The sequence below is a fragment of the Hypanus sabinus genome, chromosome 26, assembly GCF_030144855.1.
Source record: "Hypanus sabinus isolate sHypSab1 chromosome 26, sHypSab1.hap1, whole genome shotgun sequence".
NCBI classification, from domain to species: domain Eukaryota; kingdom Metazoa; phylum Chordata; class Chondrichthyes; order Myliobatiformes; family Dasyatidae; genus Hypanus; species Hypanus sabinus.
This window is the reverse complement of record NC_082731.1, coordinates 42,150,437-42,170,638: the sequence shown is the minus strand read 5'-3', so window position 1 is coordinate 42,170,638 and position 20,202 is coordinate 42,150,437. Positions and strand designations below refer to the sequence as shown.

At 47.4% G+C, this 20,202-nt stretch overlaps 1 long non-coding RNA gene across 1 annotated transcript in view; it reads left to right on the top strand.

Moving 5' to 3' along the window:
- The window catches only part of LOC132381780 (uncharacterized), an 18,812-nt gene extending 6,077 nt beyond the window's left edge, over positions 1-12,735 (top strand). Inside the window, exons 3-4 of the long non-coding RNA XR_009508117.1 lie at positions 11,189-11,434; positions 12,599-12,735. This is a non-coding gene — a long non-coding RNA (uncharacterized LOC132381780). The remainder of the gene's footprint in view (positions 1-11,188; positions 11,435-12,598) is intronic.
- Positions 12,736-20,202: the final 7,467 nt, after the last annotated feature.

Sequence of the window (20,202 nt, the reverse complement as noted above, 5' to 3'; positions counted from 1 at the left end):
GAGGAGCGTTTGATGGCTCTGGGCCTGTACTCACTGGAATTCAGAAGAATGAGGGGTGACCTCATTGAAACCCGTCGAATGGTGAAAGGCTGCGATAGAGTGGATGTGGAGAGGACGTTGTCTTTGGTGGGAGAATCTAGGACCAGAGGGCACAGCCTCGGAATAGAGGGGCGTCCTTTTAGAATGGAGGTGAGGAGGGATTTCTTTAGCCGGAGAGTGGTGAATCTGTGGAATTAGTTGCCACGGGCGGCTGTGGAGGCCAAGTCATTTAAAGCAGAGGATGATAGATTCCTGACTGGTCAGGGCATGAAGGGATACGGGGAGAAGGCGGGAGACTGGGGCTGAGAGGGAAATGATGAAATGGGGGAGCAGACTCGATGGGCCGAAGGGCCTAATTCTGCCCTAAATCTTGTGGTCTTATCTGCACATTAAAATGAAAAGCGTACACTCAGTATAAAGTATTTTGGGAGGTGATAGGGAAGTCTTTGAGTGGGTTGGTACGGGAGCCAGAGCTTTCAATCCTTTTAGTCAGGAGACCTGGGACATTTCTGTCATTAACTGATCTTACCCCATTGCCCTTATGTGAATCACTTTGCACCGACAGCGGGTGAACAAAGCAGGACAATTCTTACAGCTAATTACTGATCTACTTAATTACTTAAATTCCCCAAGATGTCACGGTGGGATTTGAACTCAGGAATCTGGATCAATATTCCAGGCCTTTGGCCGCCAACCACTGCACCACAGCCCTCGATGGGTGTGTCAGCCATTTCTGAGGTTGCCAAGGACTTCGTGCTTCATTTTAATTCAATTACCTCGGGTCTCCCGCTGGCAAGCCAGTGATGGAGTAGACACTGATTGAGAGGTTTTTTTCATTAACTTCTAGAAAATGGCCAATCCTGGCATTTAGAGACTAACCTGGGCCCTCAGAGATGGCGACCGCTCAGAGTGCAATGGAATGCTCACACAGTCACAGGTCGTTGCCGTGGATCCTGCTCTGCATCCCATGGCGTCTCTCAGCTCAGTGAAGCCAGGCTGAAGAGATCAGAGCAGAATTAGGCCGACCGCCCCATTGAGCCTGCTCTGCTCCTCGAACATGGCTGATTTACAGACAGTGGTCACTTCGTTATGTACCTGTCCGTGGTCTTCTGCGGCTGCAGCCCATCCACTTCGAGGTTCGATCTGTTGTGCATTCAGAGATGCTCTTCTGCCCACCATTGTATAGTGTGGTTATCTGAGTTCCTGCCATCTCCCTATCAGCCTGAACCCGTCTGACCTTTCCCCTCTGACCTCTCTCAGTAACGAGGCACTTTCGCCCTCAGCACGTCAGCTCGCTGGACCTTCTTTTCTGTTCTTCGCACCATTCTCTGTCAACTTTGGAGACTTGGTACACGAAAACCCCGGGAGATCAGCAGTTTCTGAGATACTCAAACCACCCCATCTGGCGCCAACAATCATCCCACCGTCAAAGTCACTTTGATCACATTTCCTCCTCATTCTGATGTTCGGTCTGAACAACATCTGAACCTCTTGACCATGTCTGCATGCTTTTATGCATTGAGCTGCTGCCACGTGATTGGTTAATCAGATAGCTGCATTAACACGCAGTTGTACAGGTGTACCTAATAAAGTGGCCAGTGCATGTTTTCCCTCTCAACCACATTCCCCTGCCTTCCCTCTGTAACCTTTAAGCCCCACGGTCTAAAAGAGTACCAGTTGGTAGGTTAATTGTAAATTGTCCCATGATTAGATGAAGGTGAAGTTGGGGATTGGGGCGGCGCGACTGAAGGGCCTATTCCACGCTGTATCTCAATAAATACTTGGAAACTCAAGTGAGTACAGGCCCAGAGCCTTCAAAGGGGCTCAACTCCAGAGTCTAATTGATGCTGACGATCCCACGGTTGATGCAACACCCGTCAGAGGAGTCTTCAGCGTATTGGGATGTTAAATCCCGACAACACAGGGTTCCTCTCTGCTGAGGGCCTGCTACATGGCTCAGGGCCATTGCTTATCTGTCGGCTGACATCACAGATTACCAGGCTCCAGATCAGATTCAGATTTATGTATTTATCGCGAGTGCCTTGAAAGACTCGATGAAATAATGCGTTACTTGTGTTACAGCCAACACAACCTAGCCAAGCCGCAAGTGTTGCCATACATTCGGGCTCCAGCGTAGCATGTCCGACATGATCAACAAGCAACAGAGGCAACAACGAGAACAAAACTGAACAATGACAGCAAACAGGCCTTTTCCTTACTACCCACATGCATTTCCTGGCCTGGATTTGTAGACTCACAGACATCAGGCCTCAAACTTACAATCCCTGGCCTGGATTTGCAGACTCACAGAGATCAGGCCTGGCCTGGCTTGGCTTCACCGGCTCGCAGACATTAGGCCTCTAACCTCCATTCCCTGGCCTGGATTTACAGTCATCAGGCCTCAAATCTCTAATCCCTGACTTGGACTTGCAGACATCAGGCTCAAACTGAGGTATCTTCTATTTTACAAAAGGACCACTCGACAATTTTATGACCTAAAGAACATCTTTATCTGGGACGGCAAATGATATTTACAATACAGAGGCTTCCAGGTACCTCGTGCGGACTGGGTGGTGGAACTATACACAATGTATACTGGGTGTAAACTCCGCCCCCCAACCCCAGATCCCACCTCTCGTTACCAACAGCTTCCCGATTAGTATTAACTTACTTTTAATAATACTCACCTTACAACATAGACCTCCATTTCCTGAGCAAACACGAGGAAATCTGCAGATGCTGGAAATTCAAACAACAACACACACAAAATGCTGGTGGAACACAGCAGGCCAGGCAGCATCTATAGGCAGAAGCACTGTCGACGTTTCAGGCTGAGACCCTTCAGGATGAAGGGTATTTCCTGGTCTGGATTTGCAGACTCACAGATATCAGGCTTAAAACCTCCAGTCCCAGGCCTGGATTTGTAGACTCACAGACATCAGGCTTCAATCTTACAATCCCTGGCCTGGATTTGCAGACTCACAGAGATCAGGCCTCAAACCTCTAAATCTTGGCCTGGCTTCACAGGCACGCAGACATTAGGCCTCTAACCTAATGTCAGGTTCGAAGGGTCGAACGGTCTTGGCCTGAAACATCGACAGCGCTGCTCCCTGTGGATGCTGCCTGGCCTGCTGTGTTCCACCAGCTTTTTGTGTGTGTTGTTGTCTCCATTTCCTGCCCTGGATTTGCAGACTCACAGACGTCAGGCCTCAAACTTCCAATCCCTGGCCAAGATTCGCAGGCTTGTAGACATCATGCCTCATACCTCTGATCCCTGGCCTGGGTTCGCAGTCTCATTGACACTGGGCCTCCAACCTCCCCCTTCCTACCTACATCTGTGACACTTCTCATGCTGTCTATCTCCTCAGGAGCTTTCAACTCCCTGGCGCTGACTGCCTTATTTTCACCATGGATGTTCAGTCCCTATACACTTCTATCCCCCTCAAGAAGGCCTCAAAGCTTCCCTCTTCTTTTCAATAAAGAACCAAACAGTGCCCCTCCACAATCAAGGAAAACCTGCAGATGCTCAAAATCAGAGCAGCACATACAAAATGCTTGAGGAACTCTGCAGGCCAGGCGGCACCGATGCAATCAAGTACAGTCAAAGTTTCGGGCCGGCATTTTGCGTGTGTTGCTCAGTTCCTCTCCCCCAGCCCCACCACCCACCTTCGTCTAGCAGAAGAGATCTTCACCCTCAACAATTTTTCCTTCAGCCCCTGCCAATTTCTCCAGACTGCAGGGTGAGCCATGGGCACCCGCATGGGCTTCAGTTGTGCCCGTCTCTTCATTGGCTACATAGAACAGTCCATGTTCCAAGACTTCCCCGGTATTGTTCGCAAATCTTCCTCCGCTGCACTGGCGTTGGTGACTGCATCGGATGCTGTTTTCAGTTTGGCGTTTAACACCATCGTCCCTCATACCCTCTGCTCCAAATTGTCTCACCTCACTGTGCCACCTGACATCTGCGATTGGATTTACAGCTTCCTGACCAACAGAAGTCAGCAGGTAAGGATGGGACAGGTCACCTCGGATACTCGAATCACCAACACCGGCACCCCCCAGGGGTGTGTCCTCTCTCCACTGCTGTTCTCCCTCTACACCAATGACTGCATCTCCTCCAACCCCTATGTGAAGCTTTTGAAGTTTGCAGATGACACCACCGTCATCGGACTCATCCAGAACAGTGATGAGTCTGCATATCGACAGCAGGTGGACCAACTGGCGCTCTGGTGCAGTCGGAACAATCTGGAGCTGAACACGCTCAAGACAAAGGAGATGATAGCGGATTTCAGGAGACATTCCCCCTGTTATGTCCCCCCTCACAGTCCTCAGCAGCCTTGTGTCCACCGTGGAGAACTTCAGGTTCCTTGGAACCACCATCTCTCAGGATCTGAAGTGGGAGCAGAACATCAGCTCCATCCTGAAGAAGGCCCAGCAGCGGATGTACTTCCTGCGGCTCTTGAGGAAATATGGTCTGCCTCAGGAATTGCTGCTGCAGTTCTACACTGCAGTCATTGAGTCTGTCCTGTGCACCTCCATCACTGTGTGGTTTGGAGCCGCCACCAAGCAGGATAGAACCAGACTACAGCGCACAGTGAGGACTGCCGAGCGCATCATTGGAGCCTCCCTGCCCTCTATTGTGGACCTGCACTCTTCCAGGTTGAAGAAGAGGGCGGGGAACATCATAAAGGACTCCTTCCATCCTGCGCACGGACTGTTTGAACTGCTTCCGTCTGGTAGGCGCTTCAGATCCCTCCAGACTAAGACTAATAGGCACTGGAGAAGTTTTTTCCCTACTGCGGTCACTTTGCTGAACAGTTAACTGCCAGTTAACTGTCAGCTAACTATTACTTGGATTGCACTACCTGTATGTATAATCTATATTTTCATTTATATTTATCATTATTATTGTTATGAGCAGAGAGACAACATCTGCCGGAAGTAAATTCCTTGTATGTGCTCAGGTACTTGGCGATTAAAGTCTGATTCTGATTCTGATTGCATTGGTGCTGCTTCATGAACCAGTGCTGAAGCCCATTAATTTCAACAACTTTACTTCTTTGCGGGTGAGAAGGGTTAAGAGGGGAAAAGAAGAAGGGGAGAGGGAAGGAAGATTTTTTTAACCCGAAGGAGAAATCGACATTCATGCCGAGGTTGGAGGCTACCCAGGCAGAATACGAGGTGTTGCTCCTCCACCCTGAGGAGGGCCTCACCTCGGCACAAGAGGAGACCGTGAACAGATGTCGGAATGGGAATTGGAATTAAAACGTTTGGCCTCTGTGAAGTTCTACTTTTGATGGACGGCGAAGTGGCCCCCCAACTTACGACGGGTCCCACCAACGTAGAGGAGGCCGCACCGGGAGCGGCGGACACAGTAGACGATCCCAGCAGGGTCGCAGGTGAAGTGTTGCCTCCCCTGGAAGACCTGTTTGGTGCCCGTGATGGAGGCGAGGGAGGGGTGTAGCACCTTGGCCGCTTGCAGTGAAAAGTGCTGGAAGGGACAAATGGAGAAGGGAATCTCAGAGGGTGCAAGTGAACAGAGGAGGGAGGTAAAGGGAGGATCCCTTTGGAGATGGAAGCAGGTGTGGAGGTTTTTATGGGGTGGTAGGTAAGGACAAGAGAAACTCTTTTACTGTTAAAGAGGTAGGAAGATGGGCTGGGCCTGGATATTTGGGACATGGGGATGCAGGTGAGGGCAGCGTGGAGGAAGGGAAACACTGTTCTTTGAAGAAGGAGGACGTCCCGGAATGGAAGGCCACGTCCTGGGAATAGGTGTAGCGGACGTGAACGAACCAAGTAAAGGAACAGCATTCTTACTGGATGTAGGGTGGGAAGAGGTGTAGTCAAGGTAACCGTGGGAATTGGCAGGGTTATAAAATAAGATGGCCCACGGTTTGTTCCCAGAGATGGAGACAGAGAGACCGAGAAAGTGGAAGGGCCGTAAATGGACCAAGTGAATTTAAGGGCAGGGTGGAAGTTGGAGGCAAAGTTGACGGAATTGGTGAGCTCAGCGTGGGTGCAGGAAGCAGCGCCAATGGAATGGAGGAAGATCCGAGGAGTATTAGCAGGGAGGGCTTCGAACATGAACTGTTCAATGAAAAGGCAGGCAGAGCTGGGGTCCATGCGGGTGCCCTTCAGTCCGGAGAAGTTGGGAGGAGCTGGATGAAAGATTGTTGAGGGAGAGTTCCGGTTCTGCCAGAGGACGGAGGGTGAAGGTGGAGGGGAACTGGTCGGTCCTTTTGTCAAGAAAGAAGCGGAGAGCTTTAAGGCCTTCTTGATGGGGCTCAGAGTGTATAGGGACTGGGCAGATGAAAATGAGATGGTCAGGGGATTGCAGCTTACTCAGGGAAGGTGGAAAGGGACTGAACCAGGGCGGAGAGAATGGATTTGAGGTATGTAGACACCAGTTGTGTGGGGCAGGCACAGGCAGAGACAACAGGCTGACCCGGATAGCCAGGTTTGTGGATCTTGGGTGGGGGGTAGAAGTGAGCAGAGCGGGATAAGGGAACGATGAGTCTGGTGGCAGTGGATGGGGGTCCAGAGGTCAGCGATGGTTTCGGAGACCGTTTTCTGATGGTCCGGGGCGGGGTTCTTTTGAAGGGGTAGGTATGAGGAGGTAGTGATCAGTCAGCCACACTATAATAACACCTCCTTTTGTCAGCGGGTTTGATGGTGGGGTTGGGATTGGTGTGGAGAGAGTGGAGAACAGTGCAGCCCTCCCTCTACTGCTCCTCTCCTCCCCAATGTCCTCTGGTCCACTCTCTTCTCCTTCCACCTATCCTCCTTCTCCTCTCCAATCTCCTCTGGTCCACTCTCCTCTCCTATCAGCTTCCTTCCTCTCCAGCCCCTGACCTTTCCCACCCACCTGGTTTCACCTCTCACCCTCCAGCCATCCTCCTTCCCCCCTCCCCCTAACTTTTTAACTGGCACCTTCCCCTTTCCTTTCCAGTCCTGAAGCAGGAAACGTGACTGTTTATTCCTCTCCATAGTCCTGCTGAGTTTCTCCAGCATTTTCTATGGGTTGCTTTGGATTTCCAGCATCTGCAGAGTCCCTTGTGTTTGTACTTTGGGTGTCTGGGTTTCGGAACAGGCACCAGTATTAGTTATTCAAAGGGGTTCTGCTGGTTGGGATGTGTATCTATGCAAGTATGTAATTATGTAAATGACTACATTCCTAATGTTAATGTTAAACTGGTGATTATAGGGTTGAAACTGTAGATTGTCATCTTTGTGCTGAGGAGGTATAAACGTTATCTTTAGAAAGTCTCTCTCTCTCTCACTCTTCCACTCCCACCCTCTCGCTCCCTTTCTCCCTCCCTCTCTCCCCCTCACTTTCTCTCTCTCTCCCTCCCCTCTATCTCTCTAAGTAGATTTTGACTATCTAAAATCTTGATTAAGTCCATAAGATATAGGAGCAGAATTAGGCCATTTGGCCCATCGTGTCTGCTTCACCATTTCATCATGGCTGATCCATTTTCCCTCTCAGCAGCCCCCATCTCCTGCCCCCTCCCAGTATCCCTGGCTAATTAAGAATCTATCAACCTCTGCCTGAAATATACACAAGGACTTGGTCTCCACAGCTGCCTGTGGCAAAGAAATCCACAGGTTCACCACTCTCTTGCTGAAGAAATTTCTCCTCGTCTGTTCTAAAAGGATGCCCTCTATTTAGACCTCTGATCCTCCTGCCCTACTTTATCCGTGCTAGATACTTTCCTGTAATTGTAGCTTGTAGCTTGTTATACAGCCTAACGTGTGGCACCTTGTCAAAGACCTTCTGAAAATCCAAGTGCACAACATCCACCCTTTGTCTATCCTGCTTGTTATTGCTATGAAGGGTTGCCACAGCAACAGCTTCCAAATTTCATTGGCTGTCGCTTCGATGTGGCGCCAGGACCCAGTGAAGGCTGTCAATCTTGTGTGGAGCGCCGTCACGGCAGGAAGAGACGTTGCTTTCCAGCTCCAGCACATGGAGTTCGATCCTGACCTCGGGAGCTGTCTCTGTGGAGTCTGCAGGTTCTCCCCGTGACTGCGTGGGCTTCCTCTGGGTCCCACACCCGAAGGTATTGGAGTTGATTAGTCACCGTGAGTGCCCCCTAGTGTGTAGGTGACCTCCAAGAGGACCACAACCGCAAGTTTGGAGGCTTGCGTGCCTCAATGACCTGGAGAGCTACATTGGCTGGAGTCAGGGCTTTATGCTTTGGCCCTTAGTAGGTCAAAGGGTAAAGGTCAGACTAACAATGGTCCAGCTGTCCTCCAGGTTCGGGGGTTCAGCTCAGGGCTAACAACCCTGACCGGACAAACAAAACTGTTACGGAAACAGCGATGAAGAATCCTTCTACATCTGAGTGCGACGACATTCCTGAGTCTCCACCTGGGTCTTGCATAGCTGATTGTAGTGAGAACGGAGAAGATACTGACACAATGAAGGAAGCCCTGAACACCGCTAGAGATGGAGGATCTTCATTGCTGCCCTAAATGCCAACGGAGTGACAGGCAAAAGAAGAAAAAGGGGAAGCGTGTAGGAGAGTGGCAGAATCAGGAGAGTTATAGAGTGATGGAGTTCTACAGCACAGAAACAGACCCTTCAGCCCATCTAGTCAAGGCTAACCCAGTTACTTGTATTTGGTGCATAGAATTAAACTATTTTCTATCCATATGGGTTATAATCCAAATAGCTTTGGAATATTATAATTGTACCCACCTGTACCTCTTCCTTTAGCTCGTTCCATACACCCACCGTTTTCATTGCTGGTTTCTTCTTCTTGTATTCGCACAGTCTGTTGTCTTCTGTGCTCTGGCTGAACACCCAAGTTAGACAATCTTTCATTGATCCTGTTATAGTTATTACTCCATAGATTTGTTACATATCCCCACAAGAAAATGACTCAGGGTTGTATATGGTGACACATATGTACTTTGACAGTAAAATTTGCTTTGAACTTTGAACTCTTGACAAACTTGCCCCTCAGATCTCATTTTAAGCGTATGCCTCTGGTTTCCCCTACCCCGGCGAAAAGGCTTTGGACATTCTTGGTGGGGAGAGGCAAGGTGCCTTATCTAGTGGGCATCAGTTTCTAGTGAGGGGCGAGGCCTTTGGAGAGAACCTAAGGAAGATGTTTTTCACCCAAAAGCATCTGTATCTGTGATTGGGTGGCAGAGGCAGAGATTCGTACATTTAGTGAGTTCTTTAGTGCTATCAATCACCAGGTGCTAATGGCTACAGATAAAGCCATGGGGTTGATGTGGACAGGAGTTCCCAAACTTTTGTTATGCCATGGACTCCTACCATTAACCAAGTGGTCCATGGGCCCCAAGTTGGGAACCACTGGTGTACATGAATATTCAATAGCTGACATAGACATGATGGGCCAAACGGCCTTTTCCTATGTTCTGTAGTTCATATTGGCCTCTTTTGGTTCTGTGTTTTTTTCATGTTCTTGCCCATTCTTTCTTGTCGCTGATTGGCGGGCTGGGAGTTTGGATTTCTGGTCCTTGTCGTTTCTCCACGTGGGTGATCTATTAGTTTTTGTGTAAGGGAGAGGTTGGGGTTTGCGAATGTTTTGTTTATTTTTCTTTTCATGCGGGGGGGGGGTTGGATTGATGACTTTCTTTCAACTACTTCTACGGTTTTCTGTGTTTTATGACTATCTGGAGAAGGCAAATCTCAGAGTTGTATTGTGCATACATACTTCGCTAATAATATTAACCTTTGAACCTTCGAATTGTCTTGCACACACAGAGGCCACTTTATTAGGTATGTCTTGCACCTAGCAAAGCGGCCACTGAGTGTGTGGCCATGGTCTCCTGCTGTTGTAGCCCATCCCCTTCGATGTGTTGAGCTTTCAAAGATGTTCTTCTGCACACCACTGCTGTCATCTGCCTGCTAGACAGAGCCTACTCCCATTTGGATAAACAGGGCAGCACTGTGAAGATGATGGTTTTTGATTTCTCAAGTGCCTTCCATACTGCACAGTCCTCAATGCTGGGGGAAAAGCTCCGTTCAATGGAGGTTGGCATTTCCATTGTAACCTGGATAATGGACTGATGGGCAGACCACAGTCCGTGAGGCTTCAGAGCTGTGTGTCAGACATGGCTATATATAGGGGACTGTGTTGACTCTTTCCTATTTACCCTGTATGAATGAATGAATTGTGTGGCGCGTGGCCAAGTGGATAATGTATCGGTCTAGTGATCTGAAGGTTGCTAGTTCGAGCCTCAGCTGAGGCAGCGTATTGTGTGAGCAAGGTGCTTGACCACACATCGCTCTGCGACGACACCGGTGCCAAGCTGCATCGACCCTTGCCCTTCCCTTGGACAACATCGGTGGCATGGAGAGGGGAGACTTGCAGCTTGGGCAACTGCCGGTCTCCCATACAACCCTGCCCAGGCCTCAGTCATCATCGAAAACCGATTGACAGCTGAAGAAGATGGATGAATGAATGATTGAAATCTTATTTTGGTCAGTACAGACATAACAAAAAACATCATTTTCAATGATGATTTCATAAAACAAAATTAAATAATAAAAATCTATAAAACGGCCGAAAGGGTGTAGGCAGAAGCTACAGTTTATTACGCCCACCCCTCTTACTTGTACAAAAACATATTTGGCATCAATCATCACATCAAAACAAAGAATTTCATAATCTTTTAACACAAAATCCAATTCCAAGAATCATTTATTTATGTTACTCCCATTCATTTTAAATCATGTATTTTATAACTGTCCATTAAATAATTTTTAAATTTTTTTTAAACTTGTTAAGTGTAGTACATGTTTTTAAATTCTCACTGCAACTGTTCCATAGATTCACCCCAATGAATTTTTACATTTGTTTTTATCCTTTGTTTTTGAAATATGTATGTTCCTCTCAAATCACGCTGACTTTCATTTTGAACAATCTTTGGATACTTTGTGGTAACTGTCCATTTTTTACTTTATATGTAATTCGTATTATTTTAAAATTTACGAAATCTCTGAATTTTAAAGTGTTTAGTTGGATTTGGTTGGGTCATAATAAGTAGTCTTATTTAAAATTCGTATAACTTTCTTTTATAACTTAGTTATACAGCTCTTGTTACATGCATGTGCAGTTCAACTCTTTATGCAGAAAGTTTGAAGTTAATAACTCATCTCCTTCTACCGTAGGCCACGGACTTATCAATCACCCATCTGTTGACACTTTCTGGAGGTGCAAGACGCCAACTTCTGCAAAGAAGGGATCCGTATGCTCCACGACCGCTGGACTGTGTGTGTAAATGTAGGGAAAATAAATGTGCTAGGTTTTCTAAAATTGACTCCTTCTACCTTAGGCCACAAACTTATCAATCACTCCTCGTAGACAGCATGCCTTCTTCCTCGTTTCCACCCCTAGCCTCTGATACTGTAGTAAAGGTATGTTTTTGTACAGTGTTTAATCTTTTCTCTGTACAGGGAGACTTGTAATGATAGAGGAGCATATAGTTATACCTTATCAATTTCAACATCATTTATTCTAAGTTTACTATATGAGTTTGGTACACAGTTTGCAAATATTATGAATTTACTTAGATTCAGTTTGTTTGTATCAAACCATTGCTTTATAATTTTTAGTTCTTTCTCCATTGTATCCAAAAGTTGCTTCAGATGTTCCCCACTATAGTTGTACCATCAGCAAAAAATATACATTTTAATGTCTGAGAAACCATACATATATCGTTTATATACAAAAATGATCAGCAGTGGACCAAGCACCAAACCTTGTGGAACCCCACAAGTTACCCTCAAGGACTTACCCTCAAAACTCAAACTTTAGTCACAACACTGAGTCATGTCATCTACAGAAATGCTCTGATGACTCAGAGGTAGTTCGATGCATAAGGAGAGGACAGGAGGATGAGTATAGGACCCTGGAGGAGGACTTTGTCAAAGCTGAATCATCTGCAGCTCAACACCAGTAAGACAGAGGAGATGGTGATGGACTTTAGGAAGACTAAGCCCGCACTGCTCCCTGTTACTATAGATGGTGAGGACGTGGATGTATTGATGACCTACAAGTACCTGGAGGTGCACCTGGAGGACAGACTTGAGTGGAGACCAACACAGGGGCTGTGTACAAGAAGGGCCAGAGTCGCCTCTACTTCCTGAGGAGACTGAGGTCCTTTGGAGTACACAGGCCTCTCCTTCACATGTTCTACCAGTCTGTTGTTGCCAGTACCATGTGGTGGTGGCATCAACACGGGTGATGCCAACAGGCTCAATATACTGATTAGAAAGGCTGGCTCTGTGACAGGAGTCAAACTGGACACACTGGAGGTTGTGTTTTATTCTTTCTATTTGTATATCTTGTAATGCTATTGCGACACTGTAATTTCCTTTGGGGCTTATTTCCTTTGACTTACTCTTGTCTTCCTGTCAGTTTGAACCTGCCTGGCCTTTCTCCTTTGACCTCTGTCATTAACAAGCCATTTTCAGTTCAAAGTTCAAAGTAAATACATTATCAAATTATTATATACCACCCTAAAATTTATTTTCGCTCACAGAACTGCTGCTCACCAGTTCCTTTTTTGATTTTCACAGCATTCTCTGTAAACTGCCATGTTTATGCCACGGACCCTGACCATTACCCAAGAGTTTGGGAACCCCTGCTCCAGAGACTGTTGTGCGTGAAAATCCCAGGACATCGGCGGTTTCTGAGATTTTTCCCGCGGGGTTTACGCCCGAAGCCTTCCCCGCGAGTGGGTACAGCCTCAAGGCAGCGGAGGAGTGAGATCAGAGTTTTCCTTCTCCTCGATGAGCTGCCAGCCACGGCTGACGAGCACCAACTGCTGATGCGACCGGCTTTAAGGCACCAGTAACCTGCCTTTGCCCCTTCTCCTGTCCACAGAACGGTTCGGCTGGGCTTAGTAGCTAAACCACATGTGAAGGGCAGGAGCTGGACTTGGTTGTCAGAGGCTTTTTGAGACACATACCTTTGGGTCCATTTAACAGGTAGTGGGAGCCTGTCACCCAGATATAAGAACCTTAAGGAACCAACTTGTAAAGACACTGCCCAGAAGGAGGCAATGGCAAACCACTTCTGTAGAAAAATTTGCCAAGGACAATGATGGTCGTGGAAAGACCACGATCACCCAGGTCATACAACACAGCACATAATGGTGATGTCATACGACATTCCACAAAATGATGATGTCATACACACGGCACATAATGTTGATGTCATACGACGCGGCACTTAACAGTGATGATGACTGGAGCGTATATAATTATGGAAAGTGTTATCTAGTTATTGACAATAAAACAAGGGAAAGAGACTAAAAATAGAGGTGGACCTGCAGATCTGCTCCCACAGGGCTGTACTTTGGAACACAGGAAGAAGCTGTGATATTTTATCTAATCTTCGAGTGACATTTGCAAACAGTTTTGAGCTTTGCTGGTGTGTCGATTATGCCAGCTAGGGTCCTTTGAACTACGTTAGAGAGACAGAGTCCCCACACAGACGGCTATTAATTCCTCAAGAGCATACCCTTGGATCCAGCCGAGGGATTATCTGCCATTGTTCTGCCACAAAGAAGCAGAGGGCAGTTAACGAGGGGGGGGGGTGAGGAAGAGTCCGAGGAACAGTGATGAAGCAACACCTAGCATTCTGTCTGCGCAGGGTGGAGGAGCCACAGTTTACATTCCGTCTGGGTAGCCTCCAACCATGATGAACCATGGCATGAACATCGATTTCTCCTTCCGGTAATTGTCCTCTCCATCTCTCTCATTCCCGTTTCCCTCTCTCACCTTATCCCCTTACGCCCATCACCTCCCTTTGGTGTTCCTCCCCCTTCCCTTTCTTCCATGGCCTTCAGTCCCGTCTCCCTCTTCTCCCGCTCTCTACCTCTTTCACCAATCATCTTCGCAGCTCTTTCCTTCACCCCCTCCCCTCTCCCTATCACCTGCCACCTTGTACTTCTTCCTCCCCCCAACCACCCCCCCCCCCAGCTTCTTACACTGACACCTCTTCTTTCTTCTCAGACCCGATGAAGGGTCTCGGCCCAAAACGTCGACCGTTCACTCTATTCCACAGAGGCTGCCTGGCCTGCCGAGTTCCTCCAGCATTTTGTGCGTGTTGCTGTCAATAAGAGGAACTAGTTATGAAAGAGAAGGCTTTATTTTGTAGCTCTGAGCCATTTGGTCCGTTTGCTTCCTGCTAGTGTTACAGCAGCTCACAAGCCTATTCTGGCCCACTCCAGTTCCCCAACTGGTTCCATTCCTTTCTCCAACCCATCGCAGTGTCTGGCTCCCACCCATTCCCCAGTTCCACGTTCCCATTGCTCCCCTGAATTCCGGACTGGATTTAACGGACTCCACCAGCTTCAAACGTCTACCTCTGGAATCTTTTCCCGATGGCCGGAGCCCTGAGTTTCCACAGCTGGAGGCCCGATGTTCTGTGAGGCTGCGAGTTCTGGAGGTGGCTTGTCTTGGGGTTGAGGTCTGAATCGGTGAGTGAGTGGGTGAATGGGAGGGAAGATAGGGGCTTGCTTTTCCAATTTCAGTTTAGACCAGAGGGTGTAGGAGCTGAATCAGGCCATTTGGCCCATCTGGTCTGCTATGCCATTTCATCATGGCTAATCTAATTTCCCTCTCAGCCCCAATCTCCTGCCTTCCCTCCATATCCCTTCATGCCCTGAGAAATTACCTAGGGTTACCCATAGCCCTCTATTTTTCTGAGCTCCATATACCTATTAAAGACTCTATTGTATCCACTTCAAGGCCCGATTGGTACTGTGTTCAGAGATGCTCTTCTCCACAACACTGTTATAACGCTACTCCCGCCTACCCGACTGCTTGAACCAGTGATCATTCCCCTGAATTCTCTTACTAACAAGGATTTTCACCCACAGATCTGCCACTCACTGGATGTTTCTTGTTTCTCACACCACTCTCTGTAAACTCCAGAGACTGTTGTGCATGAAAATCCCAGGCGATAAGCAGTTTCTGAGATACTCAAACCACCCCATCTGGCACCAACAATCAAAGTCACTGAGATCACATTTCTTTCCTACTCTGATGTTTGGTCTGAGCAACAACTGAATCTCTTGACCATGTCTGCGTGCTTTTATGCACTGAGTTGCTGCCGTGTGATTGGCTGATAAGATATTTGCATAAACAAGCGGGTGTACTAAGAAAGTGGCCACTGTGTGCAGTATTGAAGGTGGAGTTATATTCAATATGCGATGGCCATCATCTCTCTGTGACCAACCGGAGGTGGTTGTCTGCAATTTCCCAAGTCACTGAAAGAGCCTAATTTTGGTAAACTAAAGTTCAAAGTAAATTCTATTATCAGAGTACACATGTCATCTTATACAACTCTGAGATTCATTTTCCTGCGGGCATACTCAGCCAATCTATAGAATAGTAACTATAACAGGATCAATGAAAGATCAACCAGAGTGCAGAAGACAATAAACTGTGCAAATGCAAATAAATAGCAATAAATAACGAGAACATGAGATAACGAGTCCTTAAAGTGTGATCATTGGTTGTGGGAACATCTCAGTGGATGGGCAAGTGAGTGTAGTTATCCCCTTTTGTTTAAGAGCCAGATGGTTGACGGGTAGTAACTGTTCTTGAACCTGGTGGTGTGAGTCCTGAGGCTCCTGTACCTTCTTCCTGATGGCAGAAGTGTGAAGAGAGTGTGGCCTGGGTGGTGGAGATCTTTGATTATGGATGCTGCTTTCCTACAACAGCGTTTAGATGTGCTTAATGACTGGGAAAGTTTTAACTGTGATGGACTGGGCTGAATCAACTACTTGTTGTAGGATTTTCCTTTCTAGGGCATTGGTGTTCCCACACCCGGCTGTGATGAAGCCAGTCAATATACTCTCCACTACACATCTATAGAAGGTTGTCATGCTAAATCTCTGCAGACTCCTAAGGAAGTAGAGCCCCTGCCGTGCTTTCTTTGCAATTGCCCTTACGTGCTGGGTCTGGGATAGATCCTCTGAAATAGTAACACCCAGGAATTTCAACAGGTTTCAATAGGTACATTTAATCTCAAAGAAATGTATACAATGTACATCCTGAAATTCTTTTTCTTTGCAAATGTCCACGAAACAGATGTCTTGCCAAATCGAGGCGCTGTCGTGTTTCCTTCACAAATGCACTCATGTCATTTCCAGCTGTTTGGTCAGGCACAGCCATTCCTAGGGACAGTGGTGGGACTGAGTCCCGACACCCTCCCTCCACCACCCCCCCTGTTCCTGAGGCTTACTGACAGCCCAGTTTATATAAGCACAGAAAGGGTTAAAGTTATCCACGCGTTTTGCCCTTTCCTTTCTCCTTCTTGTCAGAAGTGATTCATTTTACTTCAGGCCACGACTGTCGACTGACTGGTTGCCAAGCAAGCTTTCTCCCGTCCTCTGATCTGCTTGACTTCTGATAAAAACCGGTCACGCTGGCAGAGGATAATAAGCATTTAGAACTTCCACGGCTTGCGTTGGCTCATTAAGTGGTGTGAGTGCACCAGCCTAACACAGCCCCCTGTCAGCGTGCGTGCCCTCCCTCTCCCTCTCCTGGCGCACATCAGTCTCTGAAATGTGTAAGCATGTCTCGTCGCTGGGACGCCAGTCTCTGCTTTATCCTGTAGCCTCTTGTTGGCTTTGTGTGTATAAGAATAAGTAATTACACTTACCCATGGCTTCACTGCATCCTCAAATTGGTTCTCCTGCTAAACAGAGTTGAAAAACTTTTGTAAGCAGAGGCACAGGAAAAGTGCCAGTAAGCCGTCGTGAATCTTCATGAAAGCTTTGGTTGGGACCCAAGTTGAGGAGGCAGCTTCATTCAAGAGAAGTTTGGATCGGTACATCGATGGGAGGGGTAATGGACGAGGCAGAGTAACAGTTCGGCATGGGCTAAATGGGCCGAATGGCCCAGTTCTGTGCTGTGGCTCCAAATAGAGAGCTGGGCTTTAGGAACCTACCCACAGTCTGAGTATTTTGCAAGTCTCATTTAAACCTTTGCAACACACAACAAAATACTGGAGGAGCCCAGCACGCCGGGCAGCATCTGTGGAAAAGAGTAAACGGCTGACGTTTTGAGCCGAAACCCTTTGGCAGTTGTGTGTTGCTCGGATTTCCAGCATCTGCAGATTTTCTCTTGTTTGTCATTTAAACCTTCCCCCACTAACCTTAAACATATCCCCTCTTTTGTTTGCTACTTACACCCCGGGGTAGAGAACTCTGACTATCCCGTCTACAACTCGCAATTTTACAAACGTCTATCAGGTCAGCTCTCAGCCTCTGCTGCTCAACGGAGGATAATCCTTCTCTCTCTGTATCTAATACACTCCAGTCCAGGAAACATCCTGGTGAACCTTTCCAGCTGTGTCTCAGAAAGGCAGCGTCCATTATTAAGGACCTCCAGCACCCAGGACATGTCCTTTCTCACTGATACCATCAGGTAGGAGGTACAGGAGCCTGAAGACACACACTCAGCGATTCAGGAACAGCTTCTTCCCCTCTGCCATCAGGGAGGGGGTACAGGAGCCTGAAGACACACTCAACGATTCAGGAACAGCTTCTTCCCCTCTGCCATCAGGGAGGGGGTACAGGAGCCTGAAGACACACACTCAGCGATTCAGGAACAGCTTCTTCCCCTCTGCCATCAGGGAGGAGGTACAGGAGCCTGAAAGACACACACTCAGCGATTCAGGAACAGCTTCTTCCTCTCTGCCATCAGGGAGGAGGTACAGGAGCCTGAAGACACACACTCAGCGATTCAGGAACAGCTTCTTCCCCCCTGCCATCAGGGAGGAGGTACAGGAGCCTGAAGACACACACTCAGCAATTCAGGAACAGCTTCTTCCCCTCTGCCATCTGATTCCTAAATGGACATTGAACCTCACTTTTTTTAAAATATATATAATTTCTGTTTTTTGCACGATTTTTAATCTATTCGATATAAATATACTGTAATTGATTTACTTAATTGCTATTATCATTATTTTTTTCTCTTCAATATCATGCATTGCATTGAACAGCTGCTGCTAAGTTAACAAGTTTCACGACACATGCCAGTGATAATAAACCTGATTCTGACTCTGACCTCCATTGCCAGAATGTTTAAACGTGGGGGGGGCTTGGACCCTTCAGCCCACAATGTCGTGCCGACCTTCTAGCTGACCCCCCCTTCCTCTAAAGTTCTCTATTTTTTTTCCTTCCCTCCATGTGGCAATCCAGGAATCGCTTAACCGTCCCTGATATATCTGCCTGTGATGCGTACAAACAAGAACGGTCAGGTTGAGAAACAGTTTCTTCCCCCAGGGCATCAGGCTTCTGAACTGCCGGCCGCATCATATTTGAAATGTCACTGGTTAATCTGTTCATTTAATATTAATGCACTTTAGTTTGTTTTTATGAGTGATTCATCTATAGATTTTATCCTTACCTTTACAAGTTATTGTGTGTTATGTGCACTACTGTGATTTACACCCTGGTCGGGAGAAAGGTTATCTTGTTTCTATATATGTTATATGGTTATATACGTGATATACATATATAACCATAAGGCCACAAGATATAGGAGAAGAAGTAGGCCATTCAGCCCATTGAGTCTGCTCTGCCATTCAATCAGTTCTTCCAGTCATCCCCACTCCCCTGCCTTCTCCCCATACCCTTTGATGCCCTGGCTAATCAAGAACCTATCTACCTCTGCCTTAAATGCACCCAATGACTTGGCCTCTACAGCCACTCGTGGCAACAAATTCCACAGATTTACCACCCTCTGACTAAAGTAATTTCTCCACATCTCTGTTCTAAAAGGACGTCCTTCAATCCTGAAGTCGTGCCCTCTTGTCCTAAAATCCCCTACCATGGAAATAACTTTGCCATATCTAATCTGTTCAGACCTTTTAACATTCGGAATGTTTCTATGAGATCCCCCCCTCATTCTCCTGAACTCCAGGGAATACAGCCCAAGAGCTGCCAGATGTTCCTCATACGGTAACCCTTTCATTCCTGGAATCATTCTCGTGAATCTTCTCTGAACCCTCTCCAATGTCAGTATATCCTTTCTAAAATAAGGAGCCCAAAACTGCACACAATACTCCAAGTGTGGTCTCACGAGTGCCTTACAGAGCCTCAACATCACATCCCTGCTCTTATATTCTATACCCCTAGAAATGAATGCCAAAATTGCATTTGCCTTCTTCACAACTGACTCAACCTGGAGGTCAACCTTTAGGGTATCTTGCACAAGGACTCCCAAGTCCCTTAGCATCTCTGCATTTTGAGTTCTCTCCCCATCTAAAGTTATATAGTTAAATGACAATAAACTTGACTTGACTTGATATGACTCGCCTCTACCATCATCCCAATCAACACATTCCACACACCCAACACTCTCTGTGTAAAAAAAACACCTCTGACATCCCTCTACACTTTCCTCCAAACACCTTAAAATTATGCCACCTCGTATCACCATTTCCACCCTGGTAAGCAAGAGTCTCTGATTGCCTATGCCTCTTATCATCTCACGCACCTCTGTGAAGTTACCTCTCACCCTCCTTCGCTCCAATGAGGGAAGTCCTGTCTTGCTCAATCTTTCCCTTAAAAGCCACGCTCTGTAATCCAGGCAGCATCCTGGTAAATCTCCTCTGCGCCCTCTCTAAATCTTCCATATCCTTCCTATAATGAGGCAACTGGAATGGACACAGCACTTCAAGTGTGGTCCAACCGGAGTTTTATAGATCTGCAACGTCACCTCATGCCTCAACGTCACTCAAAGATGGAGGTTGGGGGACTTAGTTGCTGGGTAATGGGGAGTGGGCGGGGGAATTGGAGCTCCCTTCGACTTGCTAGACTGAATGAATGGTCCCATGTCCTGCTGTGACCTCCTTGTGTTTCAGAGGTCTCCTGCAAGGCAGAAGTCAAATGGCGACCTGTTTCCGTGCTCAGCCAGCTCCCACGGTCGTACCAGAGAGAAGCCCACCCTTCAGCAATTCAACCGGTCCATGCTGGTCGTCGAGTCCCAGCTCACACCACTCCCATTTTACTCTCCTCAGCGTCCCACCCCGCATCCTCGATCCTACCGCTCCCCTACACACTAGCATCATAGAAAAGTACAGCACAGAAACAGGCCCTTTGGCCCATCTAATCCAGGCTGAAACCATTTAAACTGCCCACTCCCATTGACCTGCA